The following is a 25214-nucleotide window of genomic DNA, read 5'->3' on the forward strand; positions in this document are numbered from 1 at the left end:
ATAAGGTCAGAGTTTATAATTTTGCATGTTGTTAAATTTGCAACTGGCACCTGACTCATGAAGTTCGCGGAAAAAAAACCCTCGCGAAATATACAATGCATACAAGTATTGTGGTATAGAGAAAGTCATTCTTGTATTATTGTTGATATGTAGATGTTTCAGAGACTTAACATGATACATTCAGATACCTCAATATCATTTCTGTGGCAGAGAAAAATAAAATAATTTGGCTGTGAAGGTTGCAGCAGACACACAAACATACATGCACAAAATAAGAGAGAGATAGAGAGTGGGGGGGGGGTGGGGGGGGGAGGGGGAGGGAATAGAAGCAAATGTTTTAATAATGAAAATGACCATGGGGAAGGTGAACAGCTGTTTTAATTGCAAAGAGAAACAAATGTAGGAACATATGACACAAGTCAGGGATTACAAGGACAGGCGCATTTGTGCAGGAGTTGTGACGATGAGTTTTCCCCAGACATTCTGTGCAGAAGAAGTAATAAACCTGATTCTTCTCTACATGAGCTTGCTCCTCCTTGAAGTGCGAGGGCGCACTTGTAACAACAACAAAAATCTTTTGAGAATTAACTCATTCAGGGCCATGTATCTCAAAACATCATTGACATTGTTTACAAGCAAAGTTTCTTCCGGCAGTGATAGAGTTAATTACAAGCTGACGACAAGCTTTCAAAAACCCTTGACACTGAGAAAGAAGTTGATATTTTTGATGGCATTGCCGTTTGAGTTCATCAACTCCTCGATGGGAAACATACGTCTATCCTTGACGGTTTGATGATAACACCATCTGGGGGCCAGAATGGAAAACCAAGATGATGGCGAGCAGACATGGCAACTGTTTCAGCAATTAGAACCATTTTCATGTTGCTATTAGGCATCATCTCCACTATTTTTTTTTTTTTTTTTTTTTTTTTTAGCGGATTGTGCTCACTTTGTCTTAAGCGTGGGTGAGGGTGGTAATTAAGGCTAGAGGGACGGAAATCTCATCATGTCCCTTTATCGACCTGTGGCCCCTGATGAATCTTCTGAATTACTGGATAGATGGATGGATGGATGGATGGATGGAGAAACATACTTATGAATGAGAGAAACACTCTTGGTGTGATACGAGGAAGACAAAGGGATACAGGGGAGCGAAGGCGAAGATGACTTGGACAAAGAGTGGTGATGAGGGGAGATCGAGATGGAGAAGGGGGAGGAGAGGGGGGCATAAGGGTGTAAAGGGTGAGGGGGCATGAAGGATGAGGGTGAAGGGCAAGGATGAGGGAAGATGGAGAGGTGAGGGTAGGAGAGGAGAGGGAGCATGAGGGATACGATAAAAGAAGATGGAGCAGGAGGAAGGGGGAGAGGAGAGGGGGGTATGAGGGATAAGGTAAAGGGAGATGGAGAAGGAGGAGGGGAGAGGAGAGGGGGCATGAGGGATAAGGATGATGGAGAAGGGGGTACGAGGGATGGGGGTGAGGGGCAAGAGGTTTAAGGATGGGTTAAAGAGGGAGGATAGATAAAGAGGGGAGGAGAAGAGATGGGGGAGGAGAAGAGATGGGGGAGGGGAGAGGAGTATAAAGGAGGAGAGGGATGTAGTGGCAGAGGGTAGGAAGGAAGGAGCAAGGGGAGGAGGATGAGGAGCAAGAGATGTAAGGATGGAATATAGAGGGAGGGAAAGTGTGAAGGAGGAGAGGGGAACATGAGGGGTAAGGGTAAGGAGGAAGGGAGAAATAAGGGGTAAGGATGAAGGGCAAGATATGTAAGAATGGGATGGAGAGGGAGGAAGAGGATGAGGAAGGTGAGGAGGTGTGAAGGGTTAGGGTGAGAAGGAAAGAGTCATCAGGAATAAGGATTAGGGGCAAGAGATATAAGGATGAGATGGAAAGGGAGGGAGAGTGTGAGGGAAGGAGAGAGGAACAAGAGGGGTAAGGGTAAGGAGGAACGGGGAAATGAGGGGTGGGGATGCAGTAAGGAAATGAGGTTGAGGGATTACAGAAGGATAATGGGTATAGAGAGCAATGAGCAGAACAGTGGTATAGGAGAGGAGAAAGAAATGTATGTCGGGAAAGATTCAATAGCATCAAGATCGGTTGAAGCGACCAAAGGAATCTAAGACCGTACATGTTACTTTGTATGCAAATGATATAGGTAATATATCACAATAATACAAAAGATATGCATTGCCTTATCAAATAAACAAGACCAAGACAAAAAAGATATTAACACAGTCAGATACAAAGGTTCGCAATCTTACTCTTTCTCATGTTATCTTTCCATGGCTCCTCTCATGCATCTCAAATAATTTCAGTCAGGAAGCAACATTCCCAGTCTAAAGCTGTGACCACTCTCTCTCTCTTTCTCCTCTTTCTCAATCTATACCATCTCTGACTGATGCTAATACAGAAGAACCCTTATTCTGGGAGATCGATTTCTTTTCCCCCAAGTTTATTTTATTAACATTTTTTTTTTTTTTGGGGGGGGGGGGAAGAGGGGAGGGGGGGGGGAGTAACTAGAGCTGTGGAGATGGACAAAATTGAGAACTTGAGCCTGCCATCAGGGGACAGAAATAACAATTATCAGTTCTGTCAAACCAAATCCATCAGCAGGGGCTCATAAAGCCTCTTAGCCATCAGACATTGCCATGAAATGGGGAGCTGAATAAATGGTGAGAGAAACATGTGCCAACACATTATTCAGGGTCATAATCTTAACATTGTATTCAAAAGTTCACAAGCTTTGTCCAGAGGGGAGAGGAAAATGTCGCTGTATTTCAAGAAAATGGAACAATTCATATGCAAGATGTGATGTCGTGTCCCACTATTGGACCAGTTCATATTTGAAATTTGATACATGATATATCTAAAAAGTAGCACCAAATGCCCCATTCAGATTAAATCTTTGCCAAGATTTGCAGGCAAGAGATTTCATGATCACAGAGGTAAAGACAAGACTTCAAAATACTTCAAATGTGGAGTTTTTCATGGCAATACTTGAGTATCTGAATATAAGAACGACCCAAGTCCATGGAAGACCATTTCGAGTAAACTTGAAAAACTTCATATCTTTTTTTATTTGTCCGATAATATTCTATTTAACTGTGATGGGAAGGCAACATCGTATATACAAATTAGAACATATATCATTATGACAATTAACATTTACATTGATTGTGGAGAAGCCATTTTGTGTGATGGACTTGGGTCGTTCTTTGAATCCTACACACGATATTCTGCTACAGAGATGAGAGAAGGATGAGAGAGGGCGCTATAATATGAATGTAAGAATGACCCAAGTCCTTCATTCTTACATTCATATAAGATTTAACTCAATCATTTCAGGCACTTCTGGGGGAAATTAGGATTTATCATCTATACACAAGATGAGTCCATGCATAAGCTACAATTTCCCATGTCAAAAATTCGGTCAAAAATTGGACTTGGGTCGTTCTTATATTCAGGTCTTCACTTCTTTGTGCCCCTCATAATTTATTTTTATATTATTTCAGCACTGAGAATTAGAAAAGACTTGAGAAACATTAAGAAAGCCATTGACTAGATTGATTGCATTCTCGATGAAAATTTCTTCACATCCATCATTGTATGACATGAATATCAATACAAGACATATACAGGTTCCAACACAGACTCAGTGTACCGATTGCATCAGTACAAATTTTGAAGACAATTTCACAAATCAACCATACACCGTTCTGAATGTATGGGACTAAAAGTGTATTCAGACTCGTTGCTTTCTCAAAATGAATTTATTGAAATGCTGGGAGTTCACCTCAAAGGAAGAAATCTACAATTCTTCGGAGAATGTCTCCTTCTGGAGGAATCTCATTTGATGCAGCTTTCAAATGAAAATCCAATGTCATCACATTATCTGTCGTGATACATACTGATGCCCCCAGAAATCTGGGTGAGTTCCTCTCTCCGGTGTGCCTTGGATAGCCTGCAGTCTGAATAGCAATCAGTAGTGGAGATAGCTCCTGCCAGCGATAACAATAGACGTTGCACAACACGACAGAATCGCAGAGGGCAGTGAGCAATGTTTTCTCAATTTCTTTGACAACATTCAAAACACCATACATCACTTTGACTCTGCTATAGTGGATTTTCAATGACTTGCCTATAACTCAAACTAATTGAGAATTCTATTCCATTTTCAGTTCATGACACTTTGATATTTAGCTCCCTAAACACACTGATGATGTTGTTATATGCAATTTTGTACATTATACTTCATACATTCTTTCCAATTGTGTATCACAGTAAGATTATGTGCAGAGTGCATGTTTATTGTATATGTCAAATCAAGAAGTTTAATCCAATCCAATCATTTTTCTTTACAGATATTGCAAGCAGAAGCACAGTTTTATAAGCATTTGTGAAATGCTTCATCTTTACTTCATCTTTTTATTTTTTGAAGAGTCAATTTCAAATTTGGATGAACTCACATACCACAGCACTTTAGGAGCAAAACGTGAAAGTATTGATACTGATATCTAGAGGTTGATGCTATTGCTAAAAAGATCACTACAGATATGAGTGTTCACGTCATGTACTGTATACTGAGTTTTTTGCTCTCCAAGACTATCTCTCGTTAGTATTCAACACATCTGAAAAGTGCCAACGAAGATCCAAAATGGGTAACTGAATTAACTGTTCCCTCGTCTAAAATGGACCAGGAGGTGCAAGCAAGAAAATTCCACATATGCATTTTAACAGATGGGGTGTGAGAGAGGGTGGAATAGTGGGACTGCCCCTCCATCAATATGAGACCAGATGTGTCAGGGGCAAGGGGGGAAACATTGCACCTCAGATATGACTGTGATGAAAGTATCATAGTTTAAAGTTGGATTGGCTCATATGAATTATTTTATGCAAAATTGTTTGAGGATATTAAAATTGGCAACATTTAGAATTAATTAGTCCAGTAAATTGGTTGCAAATTGGCAACTGGTTGAATGAAAATTGTGATAAAGATATATATGCTTTATTTTGCTTAAATGAAATATGGTGAAAGTACACCTGAAATTGTTCCCACCCAGCCTGTTGCCAATTTGACCCTTGTACAGAGTGACATATTTTATGTAGTAGCACATTCTTAGACAATGCACCTGACATAGCACCATGCATGTGAAGGCACAGCTAAATGTACAGCTGCTACACACACACATGCACACCCTGTAGAAGCCAGTATGGACTGGACCACATGTAGGTTGTAGTGAGCAACATGGATCCTCTTTCTGCCGGAATACTGAAGAATTGGATCCAAAGTACCTTGCAAAAAGCAGGCAAAGAGGTTAGTTTTTGTTTTGTTAAAGTAAAACCATGATTTGTTGAAGTATAAAGTTAGAAACAGTTAATAAAATTTAACTTACTATTGTTGATGTGAGTGTAATGTACACTGCTGTTGCTGTGTAGTAGGGCATGTATATCTGTACACACCCATAAAACTTCTGAAAAGTTATGTTGTTATTTGCATTTATGTATATGTATGTATACACATTTGATGTTGAATTTAGAATTTAGAATTACAAAACAAAATGAATAAGTAAGAAAATATTGATAATTATTTCAATTGAAGGTTTGACAGTTCAAGTAAGAATTCATTTTTGATCGTGAAGGTTCTTAGATTTGAGTCAGTTCATCTACATGTACATCATGTTAAATGAGGTAGTAGAATTGAGATGCCTATGGTATTGGTCTGCATTTTCATTTGTCAATTCATATGTAATTTGGATTGCAAAAATGTTATAGTGAAGTGAATAGACTAAGTCTATAAAGGTATTCACTAGATTTTTCCTCTGAGAAACTCTGTTTATATAATTATGAATCTGATAATTGGTTTGATGTACATGTACTTATGATTCTTTATTATACATTATTACTCAACAGTTTTCACGGAATTATGCACCGAATTATGCAAGAAATCATGAATGGAACTAAGAATGGAGTTACACATATGGAAATAATTATGGAATCAAGTGAAACGAAAATGCGAAACTTCGAATAAAGCATAATTCCCGTAGAAACCTTTGTTGGTGTTTTTGTACTGTCGACCACTACAGCCACAGTGAAAACTCTCTGCGAAAACTCTTGGCTGAAAACTATGAACGACAACACCTTCAGAAAAAAACTTTCGCAGCTCGTGCTATGAAATTGCCCTACGATTGAAAATTGAGATCACTACCAGTACGATGAAGGTTGCTTCTGATTAGGAAACTGTTTCATTTACGTGTGACTCTTCCACCATTAAGAGAGCTTCATCATGTCGGAAGGAGATGGTAGCAGACGGGATAGAAGACCCACAGAGAAGGGTTTACAACACCAAACAGACGTCACCATGAAGACATGGAAAGATGCCGTTCGACTTTGGAGGAGAAGGGCAAATAAACATAGACAACTTATGGTTGAAGATGACGTCAAAGTCGAGGTGATCAAAGAATCCCGCAACCTAGTGCAAGAGGCTATGGATAAGGCCATTTCCGCGCAAGAACAGCTCACAGCTTTAGCTCCTTCAGCAAATACAGATGATGATATTGAAGAGAAGCTGGAAGAGATGGAAGAGGAGCACACATCTTTAATGAGAGAGACCTTGAAGATCATCTTACAGTTGAAAGGAGGAACTCTGTCTTCAAAACCAGGTTCCCGTTCATCGAAAAGAAGAGTTCAAGACTGGATCAACAATCAAGAATCGATCTCTTCAAAGGCTAGTTCAGTTGACAAAGAAGTCAGTCCTCCCCCAGTCGAATCAGCGATTAAGATGGAGGACCATACCTCCCCTGTGGAAGGTGCCCCCAAGAAAGATGATGTGAAATCTTCATCACAAGAAAAGCAGCCAGCAGACCAGCGCAGTACTCACGATGTTCTCGCTAACAGTTTGAAGGAACTGCTCTGCTTTAACCGACTGCCCCTTCCCGAGCCTGGCATATTCGCAGGTAACCCGCTGGACTATACATTATGGAGGAGAAGTTATGATGCCTTGATTGAGCATCGAGGAATTCCCCCTGGAGAGAGGTTTTACTTCCTGTTAAAGTATCTCACTGGTGAGCCGAGATCTTTGGTGCAAGGTTACTCAATGATCGGAGATGCTGCTGGATACAATGAGGCTAAGAGGGCACTGGAACAGAGATACGGAGATCATTTTGTGGTATCCAATGCCTATCGTGACAAGCTTGACTCCTGGCCGAAGATAGGAGCGAGAGATGCAACCGGACTGAGGAGACTTGGAGACTTTTTGAAGCAGTGTGACACAGCTTCTAAGTATATACCTCATCTAAGTCATCTCGATGATGAAAGAGAAAACCGGAAGCTTTTGATGAAACTCCCCGATTGGCTGGTCGTGAAATGGAGCAGGAAAGTCGTTGAATGGAGGCAACAGTGGGGAACATTCCCACCCTTCACTGTATTCACTAGCTTCATCGATGAAGAGGCTGTCATCGCGTGTGACCCTGTTACTTCTCTTCAGTCGCTGCAGACACCAAATGATAGGAGGAAGTCAGCTGTTTCTGGCTTTCAGCAGACAGGAACCCAGCATCGGAATCAGAGAGATGGAGCTGCAGCGAAAGGGCCACCTTCATGCATCTTCTGCAAGGGTCAGCACCACCTCGCCGAATGTTCTTCTTTCAGTGCAGAGACGATGCAGAAGAAAAGACAGGTCGTCAGGGAGAATGGACTCTGTTTCGGCTGCCTTAAGAGGGGACACCTATCAAAGGAATGCAGGAAGAGACAGACCTGCTCTTCTTGTAAAGGAAAGCATCCTACTGTTCTGCATGATGAAGAGTGGAAGCAACGGCAACAGGATGCCAAGAAAGAAAGGGATGTCAAGGAAATGCTGGAATCAAAATCTTGTGCATTGAATTTGGACTCCAGTCATTCCACAAAGTCCTCAATGATAGTCCCTGTGTGGCTTTCACATGAATCATGCCATGAGGACAGATTAGTATACGCTATGCTGGATACTCAATCAGATACATCATTCATTCTCACTGAAACGAAGGAGGCAATGAGAATTAAAGGAGTTGAGGTGAACCTGTTACTTTCTACGATGACCAAGGCGAATGAGAGAATAGCAAGTGAAAAGGTGACTGGTCTTAAAGTGAAAGCTTTCAACAACTCCAAGAAGATAATCAACCTCCCTCCTACTTACACGAGAGATATTATGCCAGCAGATAGACATCATATCCCCACTCCTGATATGGCGAGATCCTACCAACATTTGTCCAGGATTGCAAACATGATAGCTCCCCTTCAAGATGTTGAAATTGGGCTCCTGATAGGCTACGACTGTGCTAAAGCTCTTGCTCCACGTGCTGTCATCCACTCTCCCGATGATAGAGGTCCATACGCAGTCCAGACAGACCTTGGCTGGACCATTGTTGGCACAGTGGACGAAGAGTATGCTGACAGTCATGACGATCCAATTGGTGTGAGCCATCGTACAGCAGTGCGAGTTGTGCCTGAAGAGGTTCAGCTACAAGGATGTCGATCAGAAGTGATCTTCGTGCGTCCAACGACAATGAAGGAAGAAATAGCTCCCCTTCATGTCATCCAACTTCTAGAGGCTGACTTCACACCAGATAGGAAACAAAAACCCTATTCACAGAATGACGTGAAGTTCATTAGGATGATGGAGAAGGAGATCCACATCACACAGAGTGGGCATTATGAAATGCCACTGCCCTTCAAAGAAGAAAAGACGCCTTTACTGCCTAACAATAGATCAGTGGCCTTCAAACGTCTAAACCACCTGAAGAGGAAGTTTGAAAATGATGCCATCTACTACGAGCAGTACGTCCTGCAAATGAATAACCTCATTCAGAAGGGATATGCTGAAAGGGTGACGGAACCAGGCGAATCAGGCAAACGATGGTACATTCCTCATCATGGGGTGCAGGAGCCGAAAAAACTTAGAGTGGTTTTCGACTGCAGCTCACAATTCAAGGGAGAGTGCTTGAATTCCCACCTTCTGACGGGTCCTGATCTTACCAATGCTCTAGCCGGAGTTCTTTGTAGGTTCAGGAAGGAGAATGTCGCCTTTATGTGTGACATAAAAGAAATGTTCCACCAGTTTCATGTCAACGAGGAGCACCGTGACTACTTACGCTTCCTCTGGTGGCCAAATGGAGACTACCATCAAGAGCCCGTTGACTATCACATGAATGTGCATCTGTTTGGGGCTGCCTCTTCCCCTGGATGTTCGAACTATGGCCTGAAACAGATAGCTACAGACAAGGCAGATGAGATAGGTCACGATGCGGCCAGGTTCATCCATCGGGACTTCTACGTTGATGATGGGTTGAAAGCAGTAGCTACAGAGGAAGAGGCCATTGAACTGATTTCAAAAACCAAGAAAATGTGTGAACATGGAGGACTACATGTTCACAAAGTCGTCTCTAACTCTAGGAAGGTACTAGAATCAGTTCCAGTAGATGACAGAGCTAAAGAAGTTAAAGAATTGAACCTTCTACATGACCATCTTCCTATCGAGAAAGCACTCGGGGTTCAATGGTGTGTTGAGTCAGACAAGTTCCGCTTCAGGATGACCTTCCAAGACAAGCCACTGACCAGGAGAGGTGCTCTGTCGACCGTTATGTCAGTGTTTGACCCCCTTGGGCTGTTAGCTCCCCTCCTGTTGCCTGGGAAGCTAATACTGCAAGAGCTGTGCAGGAGTTCCGCTGCATGGGATGATCCACTACCAGACATACTGCAATCCAAGTGGGACAAGTGGAAAGCTGACATTCTCCAACTTGACAGGCTGTCCATCGACAGGTGTTATAAACCCAAAGGCTTTGGAGAAATCAAGAATGCAGAGTTACACCATTTCTGTGATGCCAGCAACTTGGGTTATGGCCACTGTACGTACCTGAGACTGACAAACGAGAATGGAGAGGTGCACTGTACACTGGTGATAGGCAAAGCCAGAGTTGCCCCAATCAAGACTGTCACTGTACCAAGGTTGGAACTCACTGCAGCAACCCTATCAGTGAGAATGAGCTCATTTCTTCGTACTGAACTAGATCTCAACATTGACAGAGAGATCTTTTGGACTGACAGTCGAGTAGTCCTAGGCTACATCAAGAACGAGACAAGACGATTTCATGTGTTCGTCGCGAACAGAGTGTGCCAGATCAGAGACGAATCTTCATCTTCCCAATGGAGGCACATTGGCACAAAAACAAATCCAGCCGACGGTGCTTCAAGGGGACTGACAATCGATCAAATTGAAGCATCAAAGTGGTTCACTGGTCCAGACTTCCTTTGGGAAAAGGAAATCCCAGACGAGACGAAAGAGGAAGCTGTCCTTCTTCCTAAAGATCCTGAAGTGAAGTGTGAGACCCATGCCTCTTTGCAGAAAGTAAACGGTCTGGAGCTTGAAAGATTTGATCATCTATCCAGCTGGTATCGGGCAAAAAGAGCTGTGGCGAACTGTCTTCGTCTCAGATCGCACCTATGGAAACGTTGCCAAGCACGACGGGACGAAAGAGATGGAAAATGTGATTCCAAGCAGGTCGTAATGGAACCGCTGTGTACCGAACTACTGCTTCAAGCGGAAAAAGAAATCATAAAGCTGATTCAAAGACAGACCCTTGGTGAAATGAAAGCAGTAGAGGGTAATGAACGTCACAGCAAAAGAGAAAAAAGACGTCATTGCAAGGCCGCTAACCGTCTGCATCATCTTGACCCCTTCATAGATGATGATGGCATCCTACGAGTGGGAGGACGTCTGAGAAGGTCGGACATCTCATTCGAAAGCAAGCATCCTGCCATCTTACCTCAGACACATCTCACCAAGTTAATCGTATCCCAGTGTCATGCCGATGTTGCTCATGGAGGAAGGGGTATGACAAGCAACCATCTCCGAATGAAGGGAATTTGGATCTTGGGTTGCAGCAACTTCGTCGCAAAGTTCATCTTCCAATGTGTGACATGTCGTAGATTCAGACAACCACCGCAACTACAGAAAATGGTGGACTTGCCCAAAGACCGTCTTACCCCTGCCCCACCATTCACGTATGCTGGAGTTGATTGCTTTGGGCCGTGGTTGATCAAGGAAGGCAGAAAGGAACTAAAGCGCTACGGACTGATCTTCACGTGTATGGCATCCAGAGCCGTGCACATCGAAGTTCTGAATGCTCTCACCACAGATGCCTTCATCAACGCTCTGAGGCGGTTTATCTCTGTGAGAGGCCCTGTAAAGCAACTGAGGTGTGACAGGGGAACCAACTTTGTAGGTGCCGAGGCAGAATTCAAGCGGTGTGCTGAATCCAGTGAGGGTCAAGTAAAGGACTTTCTCCTCAAGGAAGGATGCGACTTCATTGCCTTCAAATTCAATGTACCTGCTTCTAGCCACATGGGCGGAGTGTGGGAACGGCAAATACGTTCCATACGTCAAGTCCTAGATGTCCTGCTCCATCAGGCGGGTCAGCAACTAGACGACGAGTCCCTGAGGACCTTGATGTGTGAGGCAGCAGCCATCGTGAACAGTCGCCCGTTAACCACTGAATTTCTGAATGAACCTACTCATCCAACTCCACTGACTCCTAATCATCTGTTGACTCAAAAGACGAAGATCATCCTTCCACCTCCAGGAAGCTTCTGTCGTGAGGACGTCTATGCGCGGAAACGCTGGCGAAGAGTCCAGCACTTAGCTAATGAATTCTGGAGTCGCTGGAGGAAAGAGTTCCTCAATCTGCTGCAGGCGCGGCAGAAATGGACCAAGCCACATCGCAACATGGAAGTAGGAGACGTAGTGATTATCAAGGATGATAACGCTCCGAGAAATTCATGGCCTCTCGGAAGAATTGTTGAGGTATATGAATCGAAGGATGACTTGGTTCGTAAGGTGAAACTGGCAGTAGGGGACACGAAATTAGACAATAAGGGAAAACGAAAGGGCCCAGTGACTTACCTTGATCGCCCCATTCACAAGCTGGTTCTCCTTGTTTCTAATGTAGACCAGGAATAATTCCCAGCCAAAGAGCCAACAGGACTGAAATTTAAGACTATTTGAAATAGACTGAGCCTCAAATGGACAAATTTCAGACATTTGTGATGATTTGAACTCCAATTCACCATCAGGAACCTAATTTGGTGAAAAATCCAATTTACAGACTGAACTCAAGAATACCAATAAGTATTTAATATATTCCATTGTTGTGGTGAAGTCAAAAGACAATGGATGCTCATTGGAAGAATATAAAGTGTGTGAACTTCTCATTTAAATGCTTCCCCTTTGTGTTTTAAGGTCTGAATTCAAGACTATACCATTGTGTACTACAATGAGACTAAAAATGATACATTATATGTCAATTGGTCAAGAATATCTCATGTGTTCTACATGTACTTTGTTCATGTTATAAAGGTTACTACGAAATTGCATTTATGTTGTACTCTCAAAAGGGTATGAAATTGAGACAACAATTAGTAAGGTATGAAGGTAAACATTGCACGATTTAATTTTGAGCAGAATAACACGTAAATTTGAGAGTTACAAGGAAAGGGTTGATGAGATGTAAATTCCCCCTCTTTGTGTGTATTGGGTATGCGTGCAATTTAAGCCAAAGGTACATTTTCATTTAAAACAATGGGAAATATGCATACTTATGAACGTGTGTACTTGCAGTTTCATCAGTTAAGAAATATGAGTCATGAAACTACTCAATTTCCTAAGTGGCAGAAATGGTTTTTCAATTATAGTGAATTCGAGTTGAATTCAGTCAGTTTAATAGGAGTGCATTGAATGTTCGCATGTGTTTATCTACAAGTACTAGTATTACATGCATTCAATGATATGTCACAAGATTGCTCAATTTGGCAATTCTATGAAATTGTGTCACGTTAAAGATAATCAGGAGTATCTGCAGTTTGATTTCATTTTTGAATGAATGTGTTAAGGGTAAATTAATTCTTAATTTAAAGGAGCCATGTGATGAAAGTATCATAGTTTAAAGTTGGATTGGCTCATATGAATTATTTTATGCAAAATTGTTTGAGGATATTAAAATTGGCAACATTTAGAATTAATTAGTCCAGTAAATTGGTTGCAAATTGGCAACTGGTTGAATGAAAATTGTGATAAAGATATATATGCTTTATTTTGCTTAAATGAAATATGGTGAAAGTACACCTGAAATTGTTCCCACCCAGCCTGTTGCCAATTTGACCCTTGTACAGAGTGACATATTTTATGTAGTAGCACATTCTTAGACAATGCACCTGACATAGCACCATGCATGTGAAGGCACAGCTAAATGTACAGCTGCTATACACACACATGCACACCCTGTAGAAGCCAGTATGGACTGGACCACATGTAGGTTGTAGTGAGCAACATGGATCCTCTTTCTGCCGGAATACTGAAGAATTGGATCCAAAGTACCTTGCAAAAAGCAGGCAAAGAGGTTAGTTTTTGTTTTGTTAAAGTAAAACCATGATTTGTTGAAGTATAAAGTTAGAAACAGTTAATAAAATTTAACTTACTATTGTTGATGTGAGTGTAATGTACACTGCTGTTGCTGTGTAGTAGGGCATGTATATCTGTACACACCCATAAAACTTCTGAAAAGTTATGTTGTTATTTGCATTTATGTATATGTATGTATACACATTTGATGTTGAATTTAGAATTTAGAATTACAAAACAAAATGAATAAGTAAGAAAATATTGATAATTATTTCAATTGAAGGTTTGACAGTTCAAGTAAGAATTCATTTTTGATCGTGAAGGTTCTTAGATTTGAGTCAGTTCATCTACATGTACATCATGTTAAATGAGGTAGTAGAATTGAGATGCCTATGGTATTGGTCTGCATTTTCATTTGTCAATTCATATGTAATTTGGATTGCAAAAATGTTATAGTGAAGTGAATAGACTAAGTCTATAAAGGTATTCACTAGATTTTTCCTCTGAGAAACTCTGTTTATATAATTATGAATCTGATAATTGGTTTGATGTACATGTACTTATGATTCTTTATTATACATTATTACTCAACAGTTTTCACGGAATTATGCACCGAATTATGCAAGAAATCATGAATGGAACTAAGAATGGAGTTACACATATGGAAATAATTATGGAATCAAGTGAAACGAAAATGCGAAACTTCGAATAAAGCATAATTCCCGTAGAAACCTTTGTTGGTGTTTTTGTACTGTCGACCACTACAGCCACAATGACCTTGAACTCAGGAGGGAAGGGGTGTTTTGGTGTTGCTGGATGACTCAGTGCTAGCCTTGCTTCAAAACGTTTTGATGTTGCTGCAATGTTGTTGTCATCATAGCATGGGCCAATGGTGGCAAACTTTGGGTGTGTTTATGCTCAGTTTGCGAAGGCAGAATCAGTGTTTTGAAATGCTGATTCAAAACGCTGATTCAAAACGCCGTTCACAGGAGCACTGTTTATGCTCACTTCCTTCGAGCCTTGGAAAGAGCGTTTGCGATTGTTTCGCTGATCTCAGCAGAGGCAGGTCAAATTGGGGCGTGCACTGTGATCGATCGGTGCATGGCCTGGCCTGGGAGAGCAGCTGGAAAAGACATGTGCATGCACAGTACATGGGAAAACTGCACAGGCCAGGGTAGCTGGCTGGCCGGGCGCGCGCTTTTTCACGTGCGTTTAGATGACGTCACTCAAAACGCATTTAGAAACGCTGTTGCGTTCATGCTTCCCCATCAAACGTGATTAGTCAGAAACGCCGATCGTAAACGCACCTTTTTGTGCGTTTTGGATCGACGTTTTGAATCAGCGATTCTGTCGAAGTGAGCATGAACACAATGGCGTTTTGCACTAATCACGTTTCAAAAGCAAAAGCCTGATTTTGGCCCCCAAAATGGAAGCATAAACGCACCCTTGATGGAGAATCAAAAAAGCTGTTCAAAGTTTGTTTTCTTATCTCTGGGCAAAAGTTTGAACACATACATGATGCAGAAATCACCAGCTATCAGAGCATACAATCTTGCATAGACTGAAAAATAGTTTTTAAATGAGCAAATTGCATTGACAAGAAATCAGCGCTCGACTTAGCTCAAGTTTTTGGGCAAATATGAAATGCACCAACACTTCAGGCCTGCGGTGTGTACCGAGGTCTTTCAGCACTCATTGCCAATGAATGAGAGCACCGTCACGGAATATTGACATAAAATCAAACCAAGATCATCCATGGATGAAGTTCAGAGATCGAGAAGAAAAGACTCGACTCTATTGTTTGACGAGCAGCTCTGCCCAATTGTGTCGGCTGCGACCTGCTCTTGACTCTAGGCGGTGACACACGTACGACTGCACTTCGGCGAGGAAGCGTGAAGCCCGCCCACCAGCCTGGCGGAAGCAGCAGACTTGGAGCAGTGACCGTGACTGCAACTCCAAAGTTGACAGCCGGTGGCTTTGAAGTCAGAGGTTTAACACTCGGTTGGTCGGAGGTTATGCAAGAAGTTACTAATTTCATATAAGTACCTATTTCTAAAGTTATTATGTGTATACTGGATATATGTGAATGTGTGTGTGTACATCTTATTTAGGTTCAGTAACAAGGAATTGTTCTTAACTCTTTATGTGCCACGTTCGCACGTCTGACTCAGTCGACGGCGTGCCAACTTCGCATATTCTGCTCAACACACAAAGTCGCTTAAACCGATCGATAAATCGCTAATCCGGCGGTAAAATGAAAGCGCTTCTCGTGCTTTTGTTCCTCTCACATGCGGCTTGTATTCTATGTGGTAATTGACTATCAAGCATGTTCCCAGCTAGATTTGCATGTACATTTTAAGTTTCTGTTATGGTTTTATGTGCAAAAGTCATGCCTTTACAGTAATGTAGCAACTGGTCTTTCAAAAGAAAAATTGAAAATAGATTTGTCATACAATTTATATCGAAGCAAAGTTTGGCATTCCTCTTTAACTTTGCTCACTATTGTGTCTACCTTAACAGAAATTTGTAGAAGTTAAACAAATTGGAAAAACCGAATTCGTTCTCAAAGCATGACTACCTTCGTGTCTCAGAATAACGTGGCACACAGGGGGTTTCCACCATGGCACATGAAGAGGGAGAAATCAATAGGGAGAAATGTTGCTTTAAGTCAAAACAGATTCGATTTCAATCTTTCTTCAACTAATTCATTGATGCAGAGGTCATAATTGCTGATTGAAAATCTCCAGATACACAAATTTGAAAATGATTGATATTCAGTGAAATTGGTGGTTGTAATGTGCAGAGATGTGACAAGACGGCCCCTTTAGGTTTGCAACCAGACTCTTGTGGTTCCACTTCTTACTACGGCTCGCGACGCAAACCTATTTCGGGGTTGCGTCCGCACCATCACAGGGGATCACCGCGGTATCGCCATCCCGAAGCCGAAGTGGTTACGGCTCACTCTAGAGAGGCTTTCGAGCGGCCATTATTCGGCTAATTCTAGCCCCCTGACCTTTCCCGCCTCTTCACTCCAGAGATGCAGGCTGGATGAATTTCAAAACCCTCTAAACACAGAAAGACAACGAGACACAGAAAGAGAATAGAAAGAGATTGGTAGAGGAATAGAGACATATATATGGAGAGAGATAGAAAAGAAGATGATGAAAGTGGGAGAGATAAAAGAGAGGGAGAGAGAGAAAAGATGGAGAGAGAGAAGGAGCACAGAGGAGTAAGAGAAAGAGAGAGCCAGGGATAGAAAGAGGAAAAACAAAATGATAGAGATGGGGAGAGAGGGAAAATTGGAACGTTTCAATTTCTCCAAATCAGTCCACTGTCGCATAGTCCATTGAGGATGTCTTCGTGACTGAAATCTTTACGGCGTGCTTCAAGCACTGTTCATTTTTTTTCTTTCGAATTCATCCAATGTTGACATCCATATATGAAGAAAGCTCATTGCAAATCTAATCGTTGATATGAAGGAAGAAGTCACAATTAAACAACTTGCCTGATGCAACTAGAAACTGGGCCAATGTATGCGCAGATTTCCTTAGGCTTGGGAAGTTGTCAGGGCAAATATATCGTCATATTATTGAACAATGCATTATTAATGAGTTTTCTTTTCTTTTCAAGAGATACCTGTTGTTGACAGAGATAACTCTGCCACACTTGTCTAAACACCATAATCATACGTTTGGTTTGTCAAGCCAGTCAGATCTATATAAAGGAAATTAGTTTCACTCCAAATACCCTGGGCACTTTGAGTTTGTTTCAAAAAATCTTCCTGGGTCATCAGAGATTTAAGGAAATGAAATCAAAACAGTGCTCTTCCTCATAAGAGGAGAAAAAAAATGTCATGAAATTGAGGATGTTCTTTCATTCAACATCTTTAAAGTCCATCAGTGTTTTGGGAGTCATCATTACATAAATTTCAAACCTTTGCTTACACTGCTTTGGGACATCATTATTGAAATATATAACAAACCTTTGCTTTCCTTCTGGTTAAAACATTTGGAAGCCTACTTCCACTGCCATAGCCAAGCATAGTTTGGGTAAGAAATCCCTAAATATACTAAATTTGGATAGCTAAAATCAGTGACAGATTGTTTCATTTTTCTTTTTATGATAAATCCCTTTAATAACACACATTTTCATGTTGTTATGTATACTTTTGTAAGTATTAAAATGACCCATAGAAAACTTTTGTTTTGATTGCCTGCTTAATGTGTCAAAAAGAATTTTCATGGTAAACCAGATAGAACCAATGTTAAGATTAATTCCAAGAAATGCATTTCTTTCTTGGTTGGGGGGGGGGGGGGTAATGTAAGGTACTGCACTGTAAGGCTTTTAGATATGTGCTACATTCATTCAATTTTGATGACACCGTATTTGCATCGTTTTCATAATCACATACATTTTACATTCATCCGTAATCAAAGCATACCCCCCCCCCCCTCCCACTAACACTATATGTAATATTATTTGACAGGGAATAAAAGCTGAAGCAATAACAACCAATCAAAGAGCACGCATTTACCATTATACAACATACAATTGGGATTTGCCAGACTAAACAATCCAATGACTGTATCATCCCTGGTGAACAGGATGAATCTGCTTTAATCATGTGTCTCTGTTGAAGGCAAAGGGCAAATCCTCATGCTCGGATATTCTTCGCCGCCGCTGTTCAGGAGCATATCATCTTTGCTCCATGGCTAGCAAGAGAAAGTATCGTGTCTCTCAGCATTGAATTACTCATCAATTCATCGCCCCTCACAAGATACTTGTCTCCTCTCCCCTCCACTTGCATCCACTAAATCTTCCCATCCATTGGTCAACCTCAAGTCTCCGGCTGACGACAAGCTCTATACAAACTGCTAAGAAAAAAAAAATGAGGGAAGGGGACGGGGGAACAATAGCTCACCCCCCTTCCTTCTCCCATCTTGTTTCTCAAAACTGTAAACAACCTTTCCCTACATACTCACTTGATGTCCTATTAACTGTTGCTTCTCTCCCCCCATGGCTCAACCAAAAGAAAAACTTAGCCCCATTATTACACAAAAGGGTGACAAAGCGGCTTAAAACGGCTGGCGTGCTTTTGAGCAGAGAAAAAGCTTCTAAAGGGTGGTCATTGCTACGAGGGTTACAGCTTCAGTGTCTCGTAATCCAAACAGACCAACACGTTGAGCTGAGAGAGTGAAAAAAAAAGAAAGCTGGTTAAGGAGTATTGTTAAACATAAAGGAGGATCTTTGCCGGTAATTTTTGTTCCATTCTCTTTTTTTTTTTCTGCGCTGCATGTAACTGTGCTACTCTTCCTCCGCGGTAGGAGCATGCTGTTTTGTTGGGGAAATAAAAATGGGACATGTTATTGATTTCTGGTCCTCATTAAGGGGAAGGGATCAATGTGCTAACATGGCTTCAGTGCTTGTATTAACAAAGAGAACTGAGATCGAGAGAGGGCTAGAGATGGGTGGAGATGGAGGAGAAACATAAAAGCAGGTAGTATAAGAGGAAGGGAAGACTGATGAGATGACTGGGGAAATACTCAATGTCTTCGTACGTTTTCTTCCAATTCTTCGCCAAAAACCGCAAGGATCTGGCTTTTTACATGGTTTTGTTTCCTTTAGGATGTCTTTCAAAGATTCATCTTCCCCCCTCTCTCTCTCTCTCCCTCTCTCTCTCTCTCTTTCTCTCTTCTGGTTTGCTTTCATTCAGTCCATGTAGAAATAAACAGCTTTGTAACTCAAATGCATCAGGTTTTTTCATATTTTCTCTCTCTGTTTGACGAAGAAGAGTGTAGCTGATGATTGATGAAGAATGTGAGCGGCTCAATAAACCACAAATCTTCTCCTGAATGATATCGGCTCCCACTATTCTCCTCCTTGCAGTCAGTGGAAGTGGATGGCGGGAGTGGAAATCAATATTGGAAATAGAAAAGCCTCCTCGATGAATTCAGTGATGGTAGGGGTAAATTAACAGAGAGCAATGAGGTAACACGATGGTCTGAAGTGGAAACTAGCACAATAAAAAATAAACATTCATCATCTCGCCGCTGTATGACAGTTTTTACTCCTCTCCCCATCATTACCACATTCTGTTTAAGCTTCGGCAAGCCACAATGACATTTTCTTTCACAAGAAGTACTCAAAATATCTCTTTGATGTATACAGGATTATATCCAACCACTGATAACCCACCACTTTTCTCAGTCATCTTGCTTTTACAAGACAAGAAGTTGTATTTTTTCTACCATATCCTGCCTTAATTCTTCAAAAAAAGGAAAACTTTCACATAAAGATATTCAAGTCTTATTGTCAAAGAGTATAACCTCTGATGCTGAGTTAAGTAGATGAATTGACTCATGGAGAATGAATGGGTAAAGTTTGAAAATTTACACCAGCAACCCATGAAATTGACAATGACCCTTTGGGTGTACCAGTACCAGACTACAGTTTATGGATCAAATTCAATTTTGGTTTGACAATAAAACTTTGGAACTTACAAAGTCACATATTTGCTCCCTCTATCTTTTCTCTAACAAGATGAGACAGTGAGTCATAGTTTCTCCATCAAAACCAACTGAAACTGAAACTTTCACATGGTAAACCAAAATGTTATGTTGTTGATGTTGGCTAAGCTGGAACCTTTGACACTATCACCTTTAACCCATTCAGGACGAGTCCTGAGTAAACTCGGGCAAGTGTCTATGGGAAATGCGTGTTGTAGCAAAATCAGACAGTCCTCAACGGGTTAAAGATAATACTTGAACATCGATGGGATTCTAGGTCTACCTTTGCCATAAAGAAAGGTGAAGGGTAAAAGTAACATAAAATCCCTGCACAATTGTGAAAAAAAAAAACTATTCGCCAATATGAATGCACATGCAGGGAAAATTTGTCAAAGGGGAAAATAATAACTTACTAGAAGGCTCTGAGTTTCACAGACAACTTAAACAATAAGTGCACAGATTTAAAAAAAGTACCAGGTAGTCTAAAATGAAACTAGAAAAGAAAAAAGAATCATGTAAATAGGACCAAAAGATAACTGCCAAATTGATGGATGCACCTCTGACCTGAAAAGAACTGATAATTACTCTCTTCTACATGTTTTTTGTTTGCTGTTTACGCACTTGTCCTTAAAGAGATTACAAGGCCAAACAACAACAACGCGAAACAGTTGGGTGCCAAACTACCTGAGTTCAAGGTGATAACAATCAGCCTGGCCATATATTGAAATCACTACACTATACGCAACCAGTTCTTGCGATCTTATTGACCGAGCCGAGGGTGAAGTACCATGAATTTTGAGGCGAGATATGCATCTACTGCATTATACAAAAGGTGAAATGCCAGGCCGCCGGATGAACTCGCTGATAACGTCAAACAAGCATGAGGGTGCAGAATATGATATCATGAAATGTAGATCAGTTTAGAAAAAAAAAAAAGGTATTGCCTTTAACACTTTCAGAACCGCTTTTCAGAGGTACATCTGGTAAAACATACAAATAGATCACTGCAGTGAATAATTGAGTTAAAAGTACCTGCACACATGTCTTAAGTTCCGTTTATTACGGGCTCAGTTCCACATTTGAATGTACAAAAAGAAACTTGATTACCGACGACAAAGAATACTTTGCATTTTTGTAATGAATCACGGCAAAGATAATACAGCTGTTTAGGGTTTGCTTGTTGACACACGGTATCTACTGCGTGTGGTTAACACACCTTAGTGAACTAAACATTCAAAGGTATGCAAACATTCCAGTGTTGATTGCAAGAATGCCATTTCTACAGACACACAAAGAAGTAAAAAAAAAAATACATAAAACGACTATAACAAAAAAGCCTCATAGCACTGGGTTATGTATATCACTACTTACAGAATGTGAACTTGTATATCCAACTGGAAGGCAAGTCTGATAAAATTGATCCGGCAAAGATTATATGAAATCCTCTGTCACTGTTAGACTGACAGCTAATAAAGTTGCCAGTGAGAAAATTCCCCGACAAACTGCAAGAAATAGGAGTTGAGTCGCCGGAACAAGACGTCCGCAGAAGAAGCTGGCGATGTGAGAAGTTTGTCGCAAATTCTGAGGTGGATGCGGAGATCAAATAACACACGACCGACTCACTGTCCAGGTGATTTGAGAAGTGAGTGAATGAAGTGAACTCGCAATACTTCGAGTGTGAGTGAGTAGGGGGAGGGATTTAATAAACCCACGTTGGACAAGTGTTCTGAAAGCATTCGAGAGGGGAAGAGAGGGAGAGAGTCACACACACACGTAGGGGAACTTCTGCGACTGAGCGTCCGCTTGGCACGAAAGCTGGAGCTTGAATGTTCCGCCGGGTCGCAGAGACACCGAAGTTTCTCATGAGCTCTTGCCAAGGAAAACCCCCAATGGAGCAGTCCTCTCTCTACCACTGCTTTGTGTTTGGGTACAGGGCATATGAGTGTGCGTGTGTCTGTGAATGTGTGGTGTGTGTATTCACTCTGTGTATGTGTGTAATTGTGTCATCTGCGGGCGAAAATCACACAGCGTGTCGCATTTGCAGTGTATACACTTGTGTGTTGTTCCATTGTAAGCCTCGTGTGTGTGTGTGTGTTCATTCTGGTAGAGCATAGATTTATTTACTTTTTTTTGGGGGGGGGGCTTGAACTGATCTGTCTGTGTAAGTCGTTTGTCTGCAAATCTGTTATGAGGTCAATGGGTATAAAGCAGCTTCTTGACAACAAGTCAGGCATGCCATGAACTGTTATTACTCACTCTAATACAGGAGGAATAACCAGTTGCCCGTGGCTAATAAATGAGCAAACTCGATGTTGTGTATCTGATAGTTTTGTCTCTACTAATACATTTCTCCGTCATATGCACCGAAGGGTAGTCATCATTGGATTCTCTCACTCAAGTACAAGTATACAAGGAGTTTGAGTGAAGGGAATACACTTGTATTTTTTGTGAACTTCTCAAAATGAATCCTACTATATAACATCACATAAAAAGAGTGAAAAAGTTTACTTCTTACTTTAGTAATATGATGGAACACATAAACACCACAAAATTTAGTTTATTAATATCAAAACAGGTGGTGGAACACAATCTTTGGTTTAATCATTGAAACATTGCAAAAAATTGGAGCAAGTGCCTGTTTTCTACAAACACTGAAATGATTGGGAAGTTGATATGATTCTATACTATGATAACTGCAGTTACCAGAGGAAATTTACAGTAACAGCAATACAAAAAAAAAAACCAACAACTGTGATTTCTTAGAATTTCAATTTCATTCTCATCAGTTATCATAGACATTCCTCAATGATACGCTCATTTCTCCACTATCATCTGAATATTGTATCTTCATGGGTAAGAAGACATCAAGTCTAGATTAGATTAAAGGGATCGTACAGTTTTGGTTGAGACCTAATTCCAGGTTTCTAACATTTTTTGGTGAAATAATGAGAAACCTCTTATGAAATATGAAAGAGCATGTAATTCTATGAGGAATTCAACGTTTATTTGATGAAAATTGATTTTGAAATGGCCGAGATCTCCGAAAAAGAGCGATTCTAATAAAGTGTGGGACCCACACTTTATTGCAATCACTTTGTTTTACTTTGTTTTTGGATGTTTCAGTCATTCCAAACCCGATTTTCATCAGATAAACTTTGAATTCCTTTTAAAATGGTATGCTCTGTACTATATCATAAGTGTTTTCTTGGTATCTCGCAAAAAGTTAAAAGCCCAATTCTCATCTCCACCAATACTGTACCATCCCTTTAACCCTTAGTGAGCTGCAATTGAGATTGGCAAAGAAAGCGCCATAGTGCTGTACACATTGTCCAAAGTCACTGGGACAGCAAGGGTTTACTTAAAGGACAAGTTTACCTTCATAGACATGTGGATTGAGTGAGTGCAGCAATATTATTAGAACACATCAGTGAGAGTTTGAGGAAAATCGGACAAACCGTTCAAAAGTTATGAATTTTTGAAGTCTCTCCACAGTCACTGCTGGATGTAAGCAAATATGTATACAAACACATCATTGATGAATCTTGAGTAGAATCTTGAAAAATGTACATTTCTAAGAAATGACTCAACAATCAACATAACATCCCATGTTCATATAGAATGCAGGATATTGCACACAAAGTATTGAGTATCATGAGCCAGGAAGTAGAAGTAAAAGAAGAAATTAAAAAAAAAAAAACTTGTGCATGAACTGATCCTGCAGTATTGGAGAGCTCAAATGATACATTTTTATTCTGCCTGAACGGAGGGCAATAGCTAGTGTTCCATTGAATCGGTCAAAAGAATGAGAAATCATCAGCTGGGACGCAATCCCTCAAAGCCACCATTCCGCCTTGGGCTGTGGGCACATGGAGATTAAAAATTTATGCTTGGCTGGTGAGCAGAATAAAGGAAATCTGTGACTCACTTGAAGTATGTCGCAAAGGTTATCTCTTGAGGGAACGATAAAAAGAAACCAGTAAATTTTCACTGAATTATGTTGAAACACTGAAAACAATGAGAGAAAAGAGCCATTCTTACTCATTTCTATCAGATTAACCCTTTGCAAGCTTTGAGCACTGACGTGCGTAGAGCACCTCACAGCCTTGCACACACCATCCAACGTCGCTGTGAATTCATGCAATTATGCTCGAGCTTGCATCAAAGCAAATCTACAGTTACTGTCATTATGGCATTAACTCCACAAACTTTGATCAGTATCAATGACCTTCTGCCACTAAGCTGAAGATATGAGAAATCTTAATAATTCATTTTAAGCGCAAACCCGCTGCAAAAGTCAGTAAATCACGGCCTGCGCCAAACAAAAACGTTTGCTTAATAGGGAAGGGTGTCTACAGCACTCGAGGGCGCTAATTTCATTAGACAATATCGGCGGGTTGGCCGGGACTGTTTGATGCTCTTTCCTCACCGCATCACCCCACGGCCAATATCCTCCACCTCCTCCTCCTCCTGTCCTTACCAGCCTCTGGTGCCAATTCGGATGCAAAATAGAAACAGGGAGAGAGAAAGATAGAGAGAAAACCCTAATGCACTATAGACACCACGGCAAATCAAATAAATTCGGAGTCAACTCCAGACAGGTGTTACAGCCAAAAGGGGAAACGAAACGAGCACTTAAACTAGCGGGTTAAAGAAAGAAACCTCCTTGTGCTCAACCCTCCCCACTTTTTTTGAATCCATCAATTCAGAACTGGGTATTTTTAAACTCACATGTATAATATGAGCTGCAGCAGTGGACAAAATGACGCAATGCATTGTGGGAGAACGCTCCACGGACCAACTTGTGCAGTCAACCCACTGGACTCATATAGATGTAGGTCAAAGAATTATGAGCATTCCTCAAGAGCTTTGATGAACTTCACATTCCAAGTCTATCCATCCCCTCCCCTCCCACCCCCCCCCCCCCCCCCACCTCCACCGCTCAATCACCGGACAGTATGACTCATCTTATTTAAATATGTGTAATGGCCTCATTTCACTGAGCAGAAGACCATGTCTACTATGTAAATCTGCTTAGGTGTGACTTCATCTAGTTTGATTGACAGATACATTCACACACTTATCTCTTCATATTTCTTCATGCCGATGATATGATAAAATCTATCACATCTTTTACACATCTACTTGTCCCCCTATGATTTATGAAAAATTCCTTGATATTATGAAACAGTGATAATTCACTTCTATCATGAGTCATCTTATGATTAATTCATGAATGGATTTCTATGCATACTTTTTGTCAATAATACTACAATCTCTTCTATTTCCTATAAC

General features: G+C 41.0%; 1 protein-coding gene across 2 annotated transcripts in view; it reads right to left on the bottom strand.

Annotated features, from left to right (window-relative positions):
* LOC139725990 (uncharacterized) overlaps positions 1–25214 on the bottom strand; it is a 116487-nt gene that overhangs the window by 11766 nt on the left and 79507 nt on the right. The window contains exon 1 of one of the 2 annotated variants that reach the window (XR_011710579.1): positions 21294–21645. The exons of the other annotated variant lie outside the window; for it this stretch is intronic. The gene's annotated coding sequence lies outside the window, so the exon portion shown is untranslated. Of the gene's footprint in view, positions 1–21293; positions 21646–25214 lie in introns of those variants that run through there. 2 annotated transcript variants of the gene reach the window in all.

Source organism: Diadema antillarum, unplaced genomic scaffold (assembly GCF_040938485.1).
Source record: "Diadema antillarum isolate AM-2024a unplaced genomic scaffold, OU_Dant_1.0 seq00000069_RagTag, whole genome shotgun sequence".
NCBI classification, from domain to species: Eukaryota; Metazoa; Echinodermata; class Echinoidea; order Diadematoida; family Diadematidae; genus Diadema; species Diadema antillarum.